At 46.4% G+C, this 14,611-nt stretch overlaps 1 protein-coding gene and 1 long non-coding RNA gene across 12 annotated transcripts in view; one reads left to right on the forward strand and one right to left on the reverse strand.

The window, feature by feature from the left end:
- RUSC2 (RUN and SH3 domain containing 2) overlaps positions 1-14,611 on the reverse strand; it is a 51,551-nt gene that overhangs the window by 28,108 nt on the left and 8,832 nt on the right. For 5 of the 9 annotated variants that reach the window (XM_085528803.1, XM_015848387.3, XM_015848383.3 and 2 more), the window contains exon 2: positions 4,524-4,629. The exons of 2 other annotated variants lie outside the window; for them this stretch is intronic. The gene's annotated coding sequence lies outside the window, so the exon portion shown is untranslated. Of the gene's footprint in view, positions 1-4,523; positions 4,675-14,611 lie in introns of those variants that run through there. 2 more of the 9 variants (XM_032441263.2, XM_032441264.2) reach the window with 1 other exon arrangement.
- On the forward strand, positions 675-5,085 carry LOC107305807 (uncharacterized). 3 transcript variants are annotated; one of them, XR_004305543.2, is made up of 4 exons: positions 675-872; positions 1,604-1,713; positions 3,081-3,326; positions 3,805-4,026. It is a non-coding gene; the product is annotated as an uncharacterized LOC107305807 (long non-coding RNA). The 3 variants fall into 3 exon arrangements; XR_001551898.3 differs by lacking the exons at positions 675-872; positions 3,805-4,026 and adding an exon at positions 4,670-5,085 and having other exon boundaries at positions 1,229-1,713; XR_001551896.3 differs by lacking the exon at positions 675-872 and having other exon boundaries at positions 1,229-1,713.

A 14,611-nucleotide genomic window follows, 5' to 3' on the forward strand; every position in this document is an offset into this window, starting at 1 on the left:
GGCTCTGATTTTTTTCTCCCCTGTAATTTGCAGAGGAGAAAATCCTCTCTTGCCAGAAAGACCTGTGAGCTCCCACCACTCTGGGACACCTCCGCCACCAACCCACAGAGTGCAAAAGGGTGGTGACACTCCAGTCTCTGCTTCCAGAGAGTATCCCATGCTGGAGCAGAGAGGGATGGCTTGGTGGTAGTGTTGGTTTCCTATCACTTGCCAAGAGTCAGTACTAAACATTGAGCCTGACCTCCACTGCATTTCCTTGAAATGAATGACATGGGGAAAAAAAAACCCTGCAGCATGACTGTCACTACTGCTGAACCACCATCAGCCTTGTCCAGCAAGAAATATTAGCATGTGTCAGATATAGAAAAAACATCATCTGCGTATTTCTGAGGCTACAACACAAGGGTGGTGGGGAAAAAAACAGTTTATGGATAGACCTGCTCTTGCTCTCCACTTAACAGGCGTGCCCTGGCTTTGCCCCACTTCTTTCAGAAGATGAACACAAATAATCTTCATCGAGAGATAAAACTGGAGCAGAATCAGGGACCAGAGCCATTTTGACAGCCTGTTACTTTCACTTTGGAGACTAACCAACTTTCAGATGAATGCTGGGGCACACAGGGAACTTGCTCAACAGACAACATGACAAATCCCTGCTAAGGCTAGTTATAAGCGCAGCTGTAACTGATAGCTGATCTTTGCTATGGATTTATCCCTATCCAGCTCTCTCAGCTCCTTTAACTCTTATCATACAGCCTTTTGCATAGCTCTGGAATGGTGTAACCTTCTGCCTCGTTTGGACCTACAGACCAGACTGCCAGGAGCTCTTTGTCCCCATCAGGACTCTTCACACAAAGCAGCAAAAGTAGCAGGTAAGTGAGCTTTCCTATTTCCAGCTGGACTTTAAGGGCTTCCAGAAGCCTGGGGACAAAATTTCCTCATGCAGGTATGATTTGATGGCTGACAGGGAGGCATCTCCTCCTCAGATCAGTGTCTCACCCCCCCATAGAAATCATATTTCTCACATTTTGTTTGCTTTTCCTGGGTTTAATCTGCAGTCAGCTCCACCAGTACCTTGTATGTTGAGATGAATTACTGCCCAGAATCTGTAACTTTGGACTAAGTATCTTAAGCTAGTCCAGTTTACATCCAACAGGAAGGTAAAAAGCAAACAGCTCTGTAATTAAATTAATTTTTTTTCCCTCCTTTTAAAATTTTATTTGTAAAGAGCAGATATTTGGCATATCAGGCAAAACAGTTATAAAACCAAGAAGAGCAAAGGGTTCAGGGAAGTACTGCAGAAAAGACTTTGAGCATACACCATAAATGAAAAACACCTGGAATCACCCAGGTGAGGAAATTAGAACAGTAGGATTTCTGACCAAGCTGAATGAACAAACACATTGAGAATTATAATAGAGCTCTGTAGAAACAACATCTTTGATACTGCTCTGGAACGAAGAAGAATATGGAAGCTGTATCAATGCCGTGTTGACAACACAAGGAATAAAGGGCACAGAAAAGGAAACGAGCGTTTGAAGTGGAAACAAATTTGAGCAGACAAATGTACTGCAGTGAGAGGACAAAATATTCTTGATCCCAGAACAATGAGGAACCATCACATGATCGCCACTGACAAGAGGGCTCTCAATAAAAACATCCATGAGGAAGAAGAGGAATGAGCCAAAGATGCGTGCCTGAAAAATAATCAAGGTAAGCCTTCCCTGTTCTGAAAGAGGAAGGGAACTGACCCACCTGAGATCAGTCAGCCTGCCCTTCATATACACTATATATGCTATATATACAGAAGGCATTCCAAAAAACACTGTGAAAGAGTAATGGATCTGGGAAATAAATGAAAAAATGGGACAAAACTCAATATAGGTTTGCCAAAGGCGCATCACCATCTAGCTATCAGGTATAACATCAGAGTGAGCTCAGCAGGAGCATCAGACTGGAAATAAAGCCATCTCTAGGACAGAGAAATTGTTCCTTGATTGCTATTTAAGCCTCAGACATACTGACAGGCAACAATGGAGCTGTGGGCAGGGCACTTCCAAGTCTAGTGCATACACTCCTAGGTACCTGCACATTCTGCAATGCAGGTCCAGGTGCCTTGGATCCAGCTGTACTTCATCCCAGCATTCTGTATCAAGGCATTGGAGAAGACATACAACAGCAGCCTTATCTCCCTGCTGTGAATCCATTCAGCCAGCTCCAATCATCACAAGCTACTGCCCATCTTTTAGGCTCAAGCCATCTCAAGACAGATAATCTCTGTGCACTCTCACTGCTTAACAGCTGCTACTATAAGCATGGCACCTACCAGCTAGGCACATCCCGTGTATACTGAGGAGCACTCTCTTCCATGTAGCAAAGCAGGCTGCATCACTTCACTGCTGCCAGGTAAACACTGTAAACACGCCATACAAAAATCTTCTACAACATGACACGTGTATGCTGCATACATACATCCTGTTTCACAACCAGAACTCTGGATCATGATACATCTACAAATGCACACGTTGTCCTTGTCCCCAGCACCCTTCTGCAGGAGCCTAATCTGCAGAGACACACAGGAGAGTGCTCCTAAATCACAAGGCAGGGTTTCAGGTAGAGGCAAGAAGGAGCTGCAGTTGAGGAAGACGTATGACATTTCCAGGACATCATCACAGAGCTGTGAGCAGAATTCATTTTGCACTATGAAGTCCCACACTTCACACCTAGCAGTCTAAACCAAAAGTAGGGATGCATCTTCTCCACTGAACGCTAAGGCTGGATGTTAGAGAGCCTTGCTGCTCCATGGGGATGGAAAGGGAGCAACGGCCTGAGAAACCACAGCAGCAAAATGGTTCCTTCACACAAGTGCTGTATAAAAGGCTGTGCTGAAGACTGCGTCTAATCTCAGCAAAGCTGTGGGGGATGCATGGTGCACTGACCATCTCAGAGAACACAGGGAGAGACGCTGGAGGATGATATTATGAGCTACATATTTTACAGTCCCTAACCATGACAATCCACATATCCTTCCCTGTGACCTCTGCCACTGGTTTCTGACTTGCATTTCTCTATTGTTCTAGCTCTGCAATGTTCCTCACATCTGCCTTTTCTGCTTCGAGATTCCACTACAGCCCTGCCAGATTCTCACCACTTCATGATCTCTATCATCCTGTGGTTCTTGACATGCCTAAAGATGCTTTATCTGAACTACCTTCAACTTATTTCGATGCTCAGCTGCTCCCAGGCAACTGCCAAGCTGGCACACTGCAGAAGGGTTTTGTGAAGAGGTTATACATGCCAAGCTTGCTCATTAACAGCACCAGGAGGTAGGGCTCCATTAAAATCACATTCCTCTGATACTTACAATTGCGATCACACATTCTTAGCATTTTCCATAACCCCATGTTTGTTTACTTATTTACTCGACATTACTACACTCCCATATATACATTTGTCTACAGATATCTAAATCCCACTGTTTTATATTTTTCCTTTATTGTTATCTCTGACTTCATTCTCATCATTGCCTCTCCGGTGTCCATATCCCTTTCTGATATACATCCTTCTCTTTGTTCAAGCCCTTCTCCCTTTGCATTTGCAGCAGCAATTTAATGGAAGGATTTGTGCAGGGAATGGGGGAGGGAAGAAGAAGGAAGGCAGGGGAGGAGGGAAAAGAGGGATTTGGTTATAAGAGGAGCATGTAATTAAGCTCTGGTAACTGGTACCCAGCCTGGACCACTCATCTCAGTAATTAAAAATAGTAATTCCTCCATTATGAGATAACCTTTCTCGTCTCATCTACAGAAAGAGGCAGGGAGAAAGCATTCATTTACATAGCCAGCACAGACACACCCTCAGTGACACAAAGGACTCCAGCCTGCATAGATCCCAGTGCATCATTCTGCAGAGCAACAAAGCTTTAGCTTTACCTGCCAGAGTATTTTATCCTAACGGCCTATGCTTTATGAGGCATTACCAGTGTTAAAAAAATAAAAACAATAACAGCCAAAAGCCATAATGGCAGCAGCCCTTCCTCTGACACGTCCTTTGTTTGTCTTTTCACTGAAGCGCTGTCTGTCAAAACAGCTTTTGAGCGGCACAGCAGCATCACCACTGGGGATGGACGGAGAGTGTGACAGCTCATGGGATCACAACAATCCGTGTGGGCTCGGCTGTCATGGCAGACACAATGGAGAGCTGTGCAAGGGAGCTCTGTCAAGGCAAAACACAGCTCTCCTCTGCTCAACCAGCCCCAGACTTGACAATCGTTATTTCCCAACCACAATGGACAAACACACATTCTGCACAGCAGTACCAGCCTCTTCACTCTCTTGCATCAATTATAATCACAACAGCCCCAAAGCAACACAGCCTCCGAACAGACAAAGCAATGATAAAATCTTTAAGCTTCACTGGGGAGCTGGCAGCCTCTGCAAAAACAAGCCAGCCGTTTTTTAGAACACTGAATGGCCTGAAACCCAACAGCAGGTCAAACACCCACCCCACTCATTTCTCCATCTCACCTTTCTGCAGATCCTCTGCTGCCTGTCTCCGCTCCCTGCACACGCTCTGCTCCGGCAATGCTGAACACACTGATTCCAGCAGGCTCCGTGCTTTCTCACTAGGATGCTGTGGGAAACACAGAGTCAATTTTTTTTTTTATTCACAGCTGCATCCCTGGCAATGCAGAGGGTCTGCGCAATCACATCTCCAATGCTTCTGCTGCTGCTGCTGCTGTGACGTTGCTGTGTGTGAAGAAGCAAGCATGCCCACAGCAGAGCCGCTCCGGCTTGCAACCGGTCCCTGCGGGACCTCAGACAAGGCAGGAGATGGGAGGGAGCAAAGAAGGAGATGAAGGGAGAGAACAAATCAGGCTGGAAGATGGAGGATTGATTCTTACAGGAATCGGGAAATCAGGAAGGTAGCATGGGGAGAAACATAAAGATGAATGACTACACCATAGGAAAGAGCTGCAGCATGTTATTCTATGATGAGCTTAGGTTTCAGATGTTGCAAACTGCCTGATCTCATCTGGTTTTGTAAAGGAAAGTAAAGGGCACTGGAGTGCTGTGTTCCTACAATTGATAATGGCAGCCAGATCCCTTGGAGAAAAAACACTCATCTGCAAAGTAATGCACAGCAGGAGGAGGCTGGGGGGAAACGGAACGATCAGGAAAATGACAAGAAGCTTCTTGAAGCTTCTTTTACATTTCTATAGTGATTTGTCCTAAAGAGATTCATCAGCAGCATCTATACGGTGCCCCCAAAACCCAGCCACCCTGAGAGTGCGATGCAGCCACAAGCAGGTCAGTTGGTGTGGAACTGCTCATGGTGACAGGGATTCTGCAGTTCACCTGTCATGGGGAATCTCAAACAAAGACCCAAGCAACTATTAAACACAGCTAATGGTGACAGTGCTGGCCATAACCTGGGCCAAACCCATGCACATCTACGTATCAATCCACAGCAGATCCTCCTTCCTGAAACAAAGGATTACCACCTGCAAAAAGCCAAGCTTTTCTCTTATCCTAGGAACACAGAGAGGGATTTTTTTTTTCATCATTTCCTTTCACCCTGAGCTCTCTCTTTCCTCAGCGCAATAATTTGTGCTTTTTTTGTGTGTGTCTGTGTGTTTGTTTTTTGTCTCAGTCTGGGCACAACCACATGGGCCAGGTACCCAGCTATGTTCACTGCTGTCCCAAGGGAGGCATTTGCAGCACTGGAGACAGCTGTCCTGCACAGGACAACACTCCACTGCACCATTTAACCCTGCACAGAGGGCTGCTGCCGTGTCTGCTCCCAGAGATACTGTGCTGTGCTCAGGAGAGCTCAGAACTAAGGACTCATGGAGCAAGAAGCTCTAAAGCTGCAAGCCAAAACCCACCTCTGAAACTGAGACCACAGCACCTCAGCCAGTCCCTCCTCAAGACCTGGGGCTGCTGACACATGCAAGGCATCCTAGTATGCTTCCAAGCCCACCCTCAGCCCTCACACTGCCACCTCAGCCCCTTTCAAGCACCAGCAATGAGCTCGAGGGAGATGCAGGGCGGAGGGACAGACCGCAGGCCAGCAGAACGTGGGGGGAGGAGGCAGCCAGGCCCAGCCGCCAGCTCGAAGCAGAACAAGGCACGCTTGTTACCCAGGAGACTGGTTCCCACAGCAGAGAGGAGAATGGAAACTATGTCGGTGCCCTCTCAGCCCTCCGCAGGCCGTGCCAGAGCCAAGGGAGGAGGCACAAAGCTGCTGCCTCCCTGTCCCTACCACCACGTTAACCACTTCACTGACACAAACCAGACCCACACACCATTGCAGGTGGAGTCTGCAGCAGACAAAGGGCTCCCTCAGAAAAAAACACTCTTCAGCACATCCGCACCCCAATGCTGACATGCACATCATCCTCCCCAGTGCGTTACTCAGCCTTCCACAGCCTTCACTGCTGTGATGAAGGTCCCTTTGGTGCATCTCCCTGCATGGACCTGCTCCTCTCAGCCACTGACAGGCTGTCCCCGCAGCTTTGTAGGCGGCAAGAAGAGAGTACAGGCGCTAATGAGGAAGAAGAAAGCTCTTTCTGGGGGACTGTCTTCTAGGAGATGACTGCTGTCTGATCACAGAGATGAGTCAGTGAGGGAAGGGGAGCGTGGCTGGTGCTGGGAGTGGTGATACTGCAGGCTGGTGGATGTGCTCCTCGGGGAGGGAGATGGCGGGGTAGGACATGCCTGTCCCCACCATAACATGGCTCCCTTTGGCCTGGCGTGTGAGCCAGGAGACAGCCCAGCATCATGCTGTATAGCTTGGTGGTAAAAAGCTTCCTAATTCTATTCTGTCTTGGCAGGATTACTTCCATCGGCCTTTTGGTGCTCTGTTGGCACTGGCTGCTAAGGCTGGCTGTAAACCTTCCCACTTTCAATGCAATTATACAGCAAAATCAACACAAAGAGCCCAAGCCTCCCACCAATGTGCTGCAAATCTGCTCTGGTGATCAGTGAAGTGGAAACAGCCCGGACCCACAGCCCAGCTGGCCACCTGGGCTGCAGCTGTGACACCATACACTGGTTGGGAAAAAGGTTTTCATTACACCAGACTTTGTGCACAACCTGCCCCAGCCTTGCCACAGACCAACAGCCCCAGGCAGCAGCACGTGGGTATAATCCAGCACAGGGAGCAGGGAGCTGCTTGCTTCCTTCTGCTAAACGATGGTTGGTTGGGTCTACCCTTATTGCCCTCAGTGCACCTGTGTCACAGCAAGCTGACCAGCATTGCAGATGATTTCTGTGGATGATGCAGTGAGGACATGCCTAGGACACGTTTTTTGGGCTCATTATAGCCCTGCTTATAGCACAGACACAGGAGGGACAGACACTACCACACCTTTTTGTTTGTGGGCAGTTCAGGAGCAAACTTTCCACCTTGCCCAGTGTTTGCTCAAGGCAGAAATCTCAGTTCCCGAGTCAAAGCAACCTCATCCACCACAGGCTGCTTCAAGGATGCTGGTCACAGCTAAGCCAATAGTATGCTCCTGCTCACTGGGAACGAGGAACGGGATACAAAGGCCAGTAGAAAATGCAAAATTTATAGAAGTCCTTAACAAGAAAAAGAAAATAAATCATTCCCCATGCCTGCAAGCCCCGGCCTTCAAGATCAAACAACATCCCTCACAAATACACAGAAATCAATACAGGCTAATCATTACCAATCCGTACTTGACAACTTTGCTATTTGCTGGGAGGTGGGAACAAACATGGGAGTTCTCTAACGAGAAGCCAAAGCTCCAACCAGATCGAGGAAAGCTCATGGTAGTGCTGTGCCAGCGCCTGCCCTTACTCCCCACTTTCTCCCTAGAGGGTCAGCCATTGATTCCCACTAAGCCTGCCTTTGGAGCATGTCCAAGGACACACACAAGAGCCTGCGAGGCCATGCAGGTTGCAGACACATTTCTTATCAGCAGGATTTACCACGCCATCCTGGCCATGGTCATCCTGCCCCAGCAAGCCATGCCTATGGCCTAGAACAGCAGTACTTGTTTCATTAGGGCTTAGCAACCCCAGGCAAACAAGATGGCTTGAAATGAGAACGCTGCTGTTGGTTTTTACCCTCAGAAATGGACATTTCTTGTTTACTAACCATTTTCTAGCAGAATTAATTCCCAACTTCATTCCTCTGATGTTTAAGAACCTTCTCTGAATTTTCAGCTTATCTTAATCCATGCATAGCTCATCCCTATTCACTCCTGTTCCAAAAATGGTCCTTAATGTCAGTATTTATCCACTCTGTGTTTAAAGTTACATCATCTGTGTTCTTTAATCACTTAGCATGAGGCAGGCTCTCCATCTCTTTGATCATACCAGTAACTCTTCTCTGGACATGACCCATTTTGAATACATCTTTCAGAGAGTGACTAGAAACGCAGACTATCTCCCAAGCCAGACATCACCATGCCTTAAACCCCTCAAATTCCCCAGTTGCTGCTACAGATATTTTATCCAGTATGTCACAGTAGATAACACTCATCTTTTCACTGATATTCTCAGTTATCCTCCACATCACCGACAGGCCTTGGGTTTTCCTTTGCTTTCCTTACTTTCCTCAGGGAGCTCCCAGACAAACCTGAACTTTTTGCTTATTTCTCATGCACACACTCATCCAATTTGAACTATCCAGTTCTCATCTGTACTATTCCTTAAGGACTTCATAGTCTTTTCTGTTGAATAGCCCTAAACTGCCTTTGAATTGATGATCCTTCTTGGCCTTTTGTCTTTAGAAAACATCATCAGCAATATTACCTTCCAGAGCCCATAGCGTGATCTCATTTAATGAACAGCTTCCACCTCAAGGCTACATTCTAACAGCAACTTCCCTTCAGACCAGCAGATCCTCATTCAGCATTCATGTTAGCCTTCCTTTAGCCTGTGTGCTGCCCCCAATTCCCCACCCCACCCCCCAAAAAAAGAAAGAAAAAAACAGAAAAGAAAAAAAGAAGTTTTAAGATACCCTGTCTGCTTGCCTAGCTGACAACCTGCAACCTCTTCTGGTAAATAAATACTGGACTAAGGTGGATCCTTCATTTAAATTACTACATCGATTTTCGTCTTTATTGTATTAAGGTCAAACCCTTCATATTTCTAGTGGCTGATGCTTTACTGCCCAGGCACAGAGGCAGTTGCAAGCTCCATAAAAGTCACAACTACCAGACAGGGCTAGTTCTGGCATGGATCCCATAGGGCTGGGCTGAGTTCCACATAACAATACTGAGATGGCTACGGAAATCCAAACCCAGCCCACAATCAGCTTGTCTGCGTCCAGTCCCTTCCAGGCCAAAAATCCAGGACGTTCATACTGTTCTTCCAGGAAATGGCTGCTATCAACATCTTCCATGCAGGGCTCTGGAGCAAGAAGGAGGTACAAATCTCTCTGAAAGCTGTAGGAGGAAGAATTGATTCAAGAACGCCAGTGTCCCATCTTTCAGCCCTAATACAGCGGTCCCCATGCAGGAGCACAAAGAAACAGGAGAATGTTTTTAGACGGAGGGAAATCAGGACAGAAACAGCAGAGCAGCTCCTGAATTGTCGTCAGAAGTCTCAGCTTCAATCTGATAAACAAAGCTCATAAAGCTGTACTGTAAACCTTGAATTAAAGCAAAGCCTGGATGTAACTGATGCAGCCTAGAGATTTCAAAGTGTCTGAAGCAGGAGCTGAGCTGTAACAGCAACCCTCTTTCTTCAAGCACTCGCTCAAATATTCATGATACACTGAGTGGGAATATGAACTCTTTGACCAATGAAACCATTGGCAAAAGGACTAGAAAGAGTATTATTACAAAAAAAAACAACAAAACACATGTACCTTCATACCTGGCAATCAATTGCTTGTTCTGAGCAGCCCGTGGGAGCCACAGATATGAAAATGTTACTGGGTTGGCTTCTGTTAGAAGCAATATTTAAAAACAAAAACAATTGTCTCTACAGTAAAATCATATGGATTTTAACTAATATATTTTCAAAATAACCCAGTAGTTTTCCACTGCCACGAGGAAGATCTTAAAAGTCTTAAGCTGCCACATAATACATCATAATACATTGAAGCTGGTGAATTTGGTAGCCACACTTCTGCTGCATACATTGGTTTGTATTCTGTCATCAAGTTAAAACAGCATTATTTCCAACTGTGCAGCTGAGGAGTCACAAGGCTGAGCTCGATCTGTGCAGTCCTAAGATGGTTCACTGTCTACATACTAAGCACAACCAGAAATGGCTGTGTACACAGAGAGCATTGCTGGAGAAAGGCGACTGCTTCTGGTTCCCGTGATGTAAACTGAAGTGACATTCTCTTCCCTCTACAGAGGATGACTCCAAGTGAGGGTGACTGTACTGCAAACAAGTCAGCTCAGAGACTATAAATGGGTGGACCGTAGCATGGCAAGCAGGAAAGGAGAAAAACAACCCTGTTGGACACAGGAAGAGGCCACATCCAAGAATGGAAAAAGCCTCTTTTAGTACTGAGTCATAAATATTCCAGTTTTCCAAGGCAACAGCAGCAACAAGAATGCTCTTGGCTTCACACAGAAAACCCACACTCACCTCCCTCTGCGCATGCCTAAGTGCTTCACTGCCATCGCTGCTCAGAGTAACAGCAAAAGGCAAAGTCAGAGCTGCCATCTCAACACAAAGCTTGCCTGCAGACCTCCCCATTCTCAAATCTCCTCACCCTTACCTCAGAACTCAGGGAGCACAAAACTACTAGCTGATCTATTAGAGATGCATGATACTAATTATAGATGGTTATACTGCTTTTTTCCCCTTCAATTTGTACATTTCCCACCCAAACTGATGGTGCAGTGCTGTTCTGCAGATCTCCATTTACCTCTTCTGCATCTAACCTACTGGGTTGGGAACAGGGCGTATGTCTTTTCATCTGTACCTTCTCTGGTACCAATACTGTTAGCTGAAGGTTAAGGTCAACACATAAACAGCAAATTAACATAAATTATAGCCATTACCATGACACCTCACACAGAACAGACAGCACATCCTCGCCCAAAATCATCATGCATGACCTGCTCATTAAGAAGGGATTTGTGGTTACCATAGATCACAGGATGAACTAGAATAATAGTGGCATTTTGCTTTGAAGTACACAAACAGTATGTAGGGCTGCATAAATACAAGACATATGCAAGGCTTGGAGTAATCCTTCCTCTCTACCTAACACTGGTGCGTATCCCAGCCTCTATCAGTCTGGCAAAGATATGGACGGACTGTAGAAGGTGCCATGAAAGCAGAAGAATAAATAAAATTAAATGCAAAGCAAGCAGATAAGCTGTCTGTAGAAAACAATGGGGTACAAGAAGGCAGTTCTGAAATGCATAAATAGCTGCTGTAAAGAAGAAGTTAACAAGCCATACACCACATCCCAGGGCAGCAAGAACGGGCCAATCCAGTGTACCATGACATCAAGATAAACTGAAGAAAAGATTGGGCTGAAAGGATATGGGATGTAGCAATAATCTTCCAGTCACTGGGAGTTTCTCGAGAGGTTAAACAAAGGAACATGAGGAATGGCATTGCCTGAGTCAGCTGTGCCATGTTAGGGAGATGGACTTGCATGGCTTCTGGATGACTTATTCTTGTATGATTTGTTTGACTCAGAGAAGCAGGATGCCTCTAATGAAGGATTAAAAGCCTAGACTAGTTTACTCAGGCAGAATCCCTGGAGAAACAGAAATATACTTCTGGAAGGATGCAGCAACTCCACAGGTGAACACTGACTATAGTATAGCATCCCATGCCAGCAGATCCAGTAGCTAATCCACTGTCTGGATTGTCTTGTTGAAGATGACCCATGACCAGAGCTGATAACACCCCTCACTTTCTCTTTGGTGATTATGACCTCTTCCCATCTAAGAGAGCAGGCTGCACTGGATAGTCAACCAGCTGTCTCCGTGTCAGGTCATCCCAACACTAAACAACCCCGTGGTTTTGTGTGCCTACAAGTACTTGCTGAATCAGGAAGAAGAGTCCAATCTGCAGCATTTAGCTGCAGTGTGGCCAATTGTGCGAGGTCCACCTCCTCCGCAGACTCATTCTACCCATCATGCAGAGCCAAAACTGGGAAGAAACTTTCCACACTGTGCACAAAAATTTTGCTCAGAATGGAAAAAGACCCACAGCAAAGGAAATGCTAAGAGTGGTAAAGGGGAGATGTACGTGGGAGGAAATCCTGATATGTTATTTAAAGCAGAAAGCAAAAGTTGGTGGAGGCAAGGCCTAGGCACACACCTTGTCCATGACCTGGCACCAGGTGAGAAAGCAGGACACAACAGACTCCTAAGGAAAAACACCAAGATTAGGCTGCTTTGGACAGACTGAAATGGGTCTCAACCCTGAACTAGGACAGACTAAACAGGCAGGGCACAACACTCTGTGATGTTCCCTGTGGATAAATCTCAGTGCTTCAGGAACTGCTAGAAGCTGGCGAAGGCAGCAAAGAGATGCTTAAAGATGGCAAACAAGGTCATGCATCTCCATGCATCCCAGATGCATTCCAGCTATGAGAACAAGAGCATTCCAGGCTAGAAAGAGACCTGAAAGAGCCCTCAGGAGCTTCATCACAGAGCCTTAACCCAGGCCTAATAATAAACATCAATGATGATGATTCAGAGACTTCATATGTTGGCTGGACATGGCAGAGGAGCAAGAAGTCCCTGGTGAAGGACTGGCTTCCCAGAAAGCTTATTTTCCCTCACAATACCTGAAAAAATAGAAATACGCTTTTAATCTCTGTGATGTATCCAGACAATTCTGAAGCCTGTGGGGTTCATTATACACTTAAGAAAATACTCCAACCTGTGTGTAATCTCAACAAGAGGCTTTCGACACACAGTAAAGAGAAGCCCAACTAAATGGCTAGAAGGGGAAGATGGCCAGTGAGAGCTGCAGAAGGTAGATAATACAGTCAAAACCAGAACATGAGCATCTGCTGTACTCTCGCCAGTTACGAGTGCAACAGAAAACTCCCAGCCTCCATGTTGTAACAGGACTTGTCCTCTGTTCCTGGGAACATCTGCCAGTGCTAGCCCTTCCATATCAGAGGACGTTAAGTATGGAAGGTGCAGGAGCAATGACCTTTTCAGCAATTTTTGCATGAGCACTGCTTTCACAGCAGTTTTCTGTATTAGTTTAACACAAACCAAGCCCTTCAGAAAGGAAAGTACTTAGAGACTGCAGAAGTGTCTGACCATTCCCCTACAAAGGCAAAACTAGCAGATATGCATCTGGACATGCAGCAGTGGAGGCTGAGGAGCTTTCAGGAAGGATTGATGCTATAGTTCTGAATCCCAGCATCCAAAACAGAAGCACAGTCACCCCTGCCCATGACATTGCTGCCTTCAACTCAGAACCAACAGATAAGCCCAAGTGTTGTCCCCAAGTTTGCAACTAGAACACTCAGATCTTTTCTTCTGTAAGCAGAGCTCCATGCACTAAGCCACATAACAGCAATGATGGCTGCAGTCCCACAGAGAGAAACTTCTCCTACCTCTCCTATTAGAGCAGAAGAATAGACATGATACAGCATCTCTGTCTTCTGATAGTGCTTCACTGAGCACAAGCTGCTTAAAGAAGCATTCCTAAGTGAGCTCTGGGATCCATATACAGTCGCACAGTGGGGTCTGCCACTCTGGCCTATTGCCTGAAATCAGCAGAGGCCAATGCTCCAGCAGCATGAGAGCAGGAAAATTACACACCTGGTATAGGACCTGACCACCAAAAGGCAAAACACAGCCTGAGGGCAACAAACTGCAGCTTCTGGCTCCTCAGCAGGAAGGTGCAGTCTATGCTGGCTGCCAGGGAACATGGCTCCCCAATATCCCAGCAGCCTGCAGTAGGATTCCAGGTATAGCCACCAACCACATCATTAAAAGATACATTTTTGATTATTTGAATAGCAAAGATGTCCAAAGCAACAGACTTTAATCCATCACAGATACCATTAAATTTGTACATTTTCCACAATTAACCTAATAGTAAGGCCAGCATCTCCGCACATGCCCTTGCTACAGCAGAAGGCTTTTTGGAGGGCATCAGATCTATCCAGTGGCAGGGAGCTGGCAGCAGGTGAACCCCTCTTGGCATCTTGTGTACCTCCTGTCAGACATAGAGATAATGGTCAGAACGTGCAGAGAAAGCTCAGGAGCAAATGACCTAATTAGAAGTGAAAGTCCCACGTCTTCCTGGTGACCAGCAGATCTGTTGATGGTCAGGTTCTTCTGTGGTTAGCAAGGCAGAAAGCACTGGAAGGCCCATTGAACCCCATCCTGCAGCCCCCAGTCAGGAGCCCCCAGCAATCTGCCTGAACCGACGCCAGCATTTGGGCAGGGCTCGGTGTTATTTTTAACATTTGTTCACATAACTCTTTGGATGAATCCTGGGAAGAGCTTGTCCCCAAAATAGTAAGCTGTGGGCACTATTTATACACCACTGGCAGGAGAGCGGGGTGTGCTGAGGAGGACCCTCTTCTTCAGTGCTCAGAAACTGCAGATGCTAGTGGCCATAAAACAGGGTTTGGGTCAGTTCTCAGAAGGAAAGCACTGCCTGCAGAGGCATGAGAACCTTGTCTG

Source organism: Coturnix japonica, chromosome Z (genome assembly GCF_054131305.1).
Source record: "Coturnix japonica strain WE chromosome Z, WE-NBRP24, whole genome shotgun sequence".
NCBI classification, from domain to species: Eukaryota; Metazoa; Chordata; class Aves; order Galliformes; family Phasianidae; genus Coturnix; species Coturnix japonica.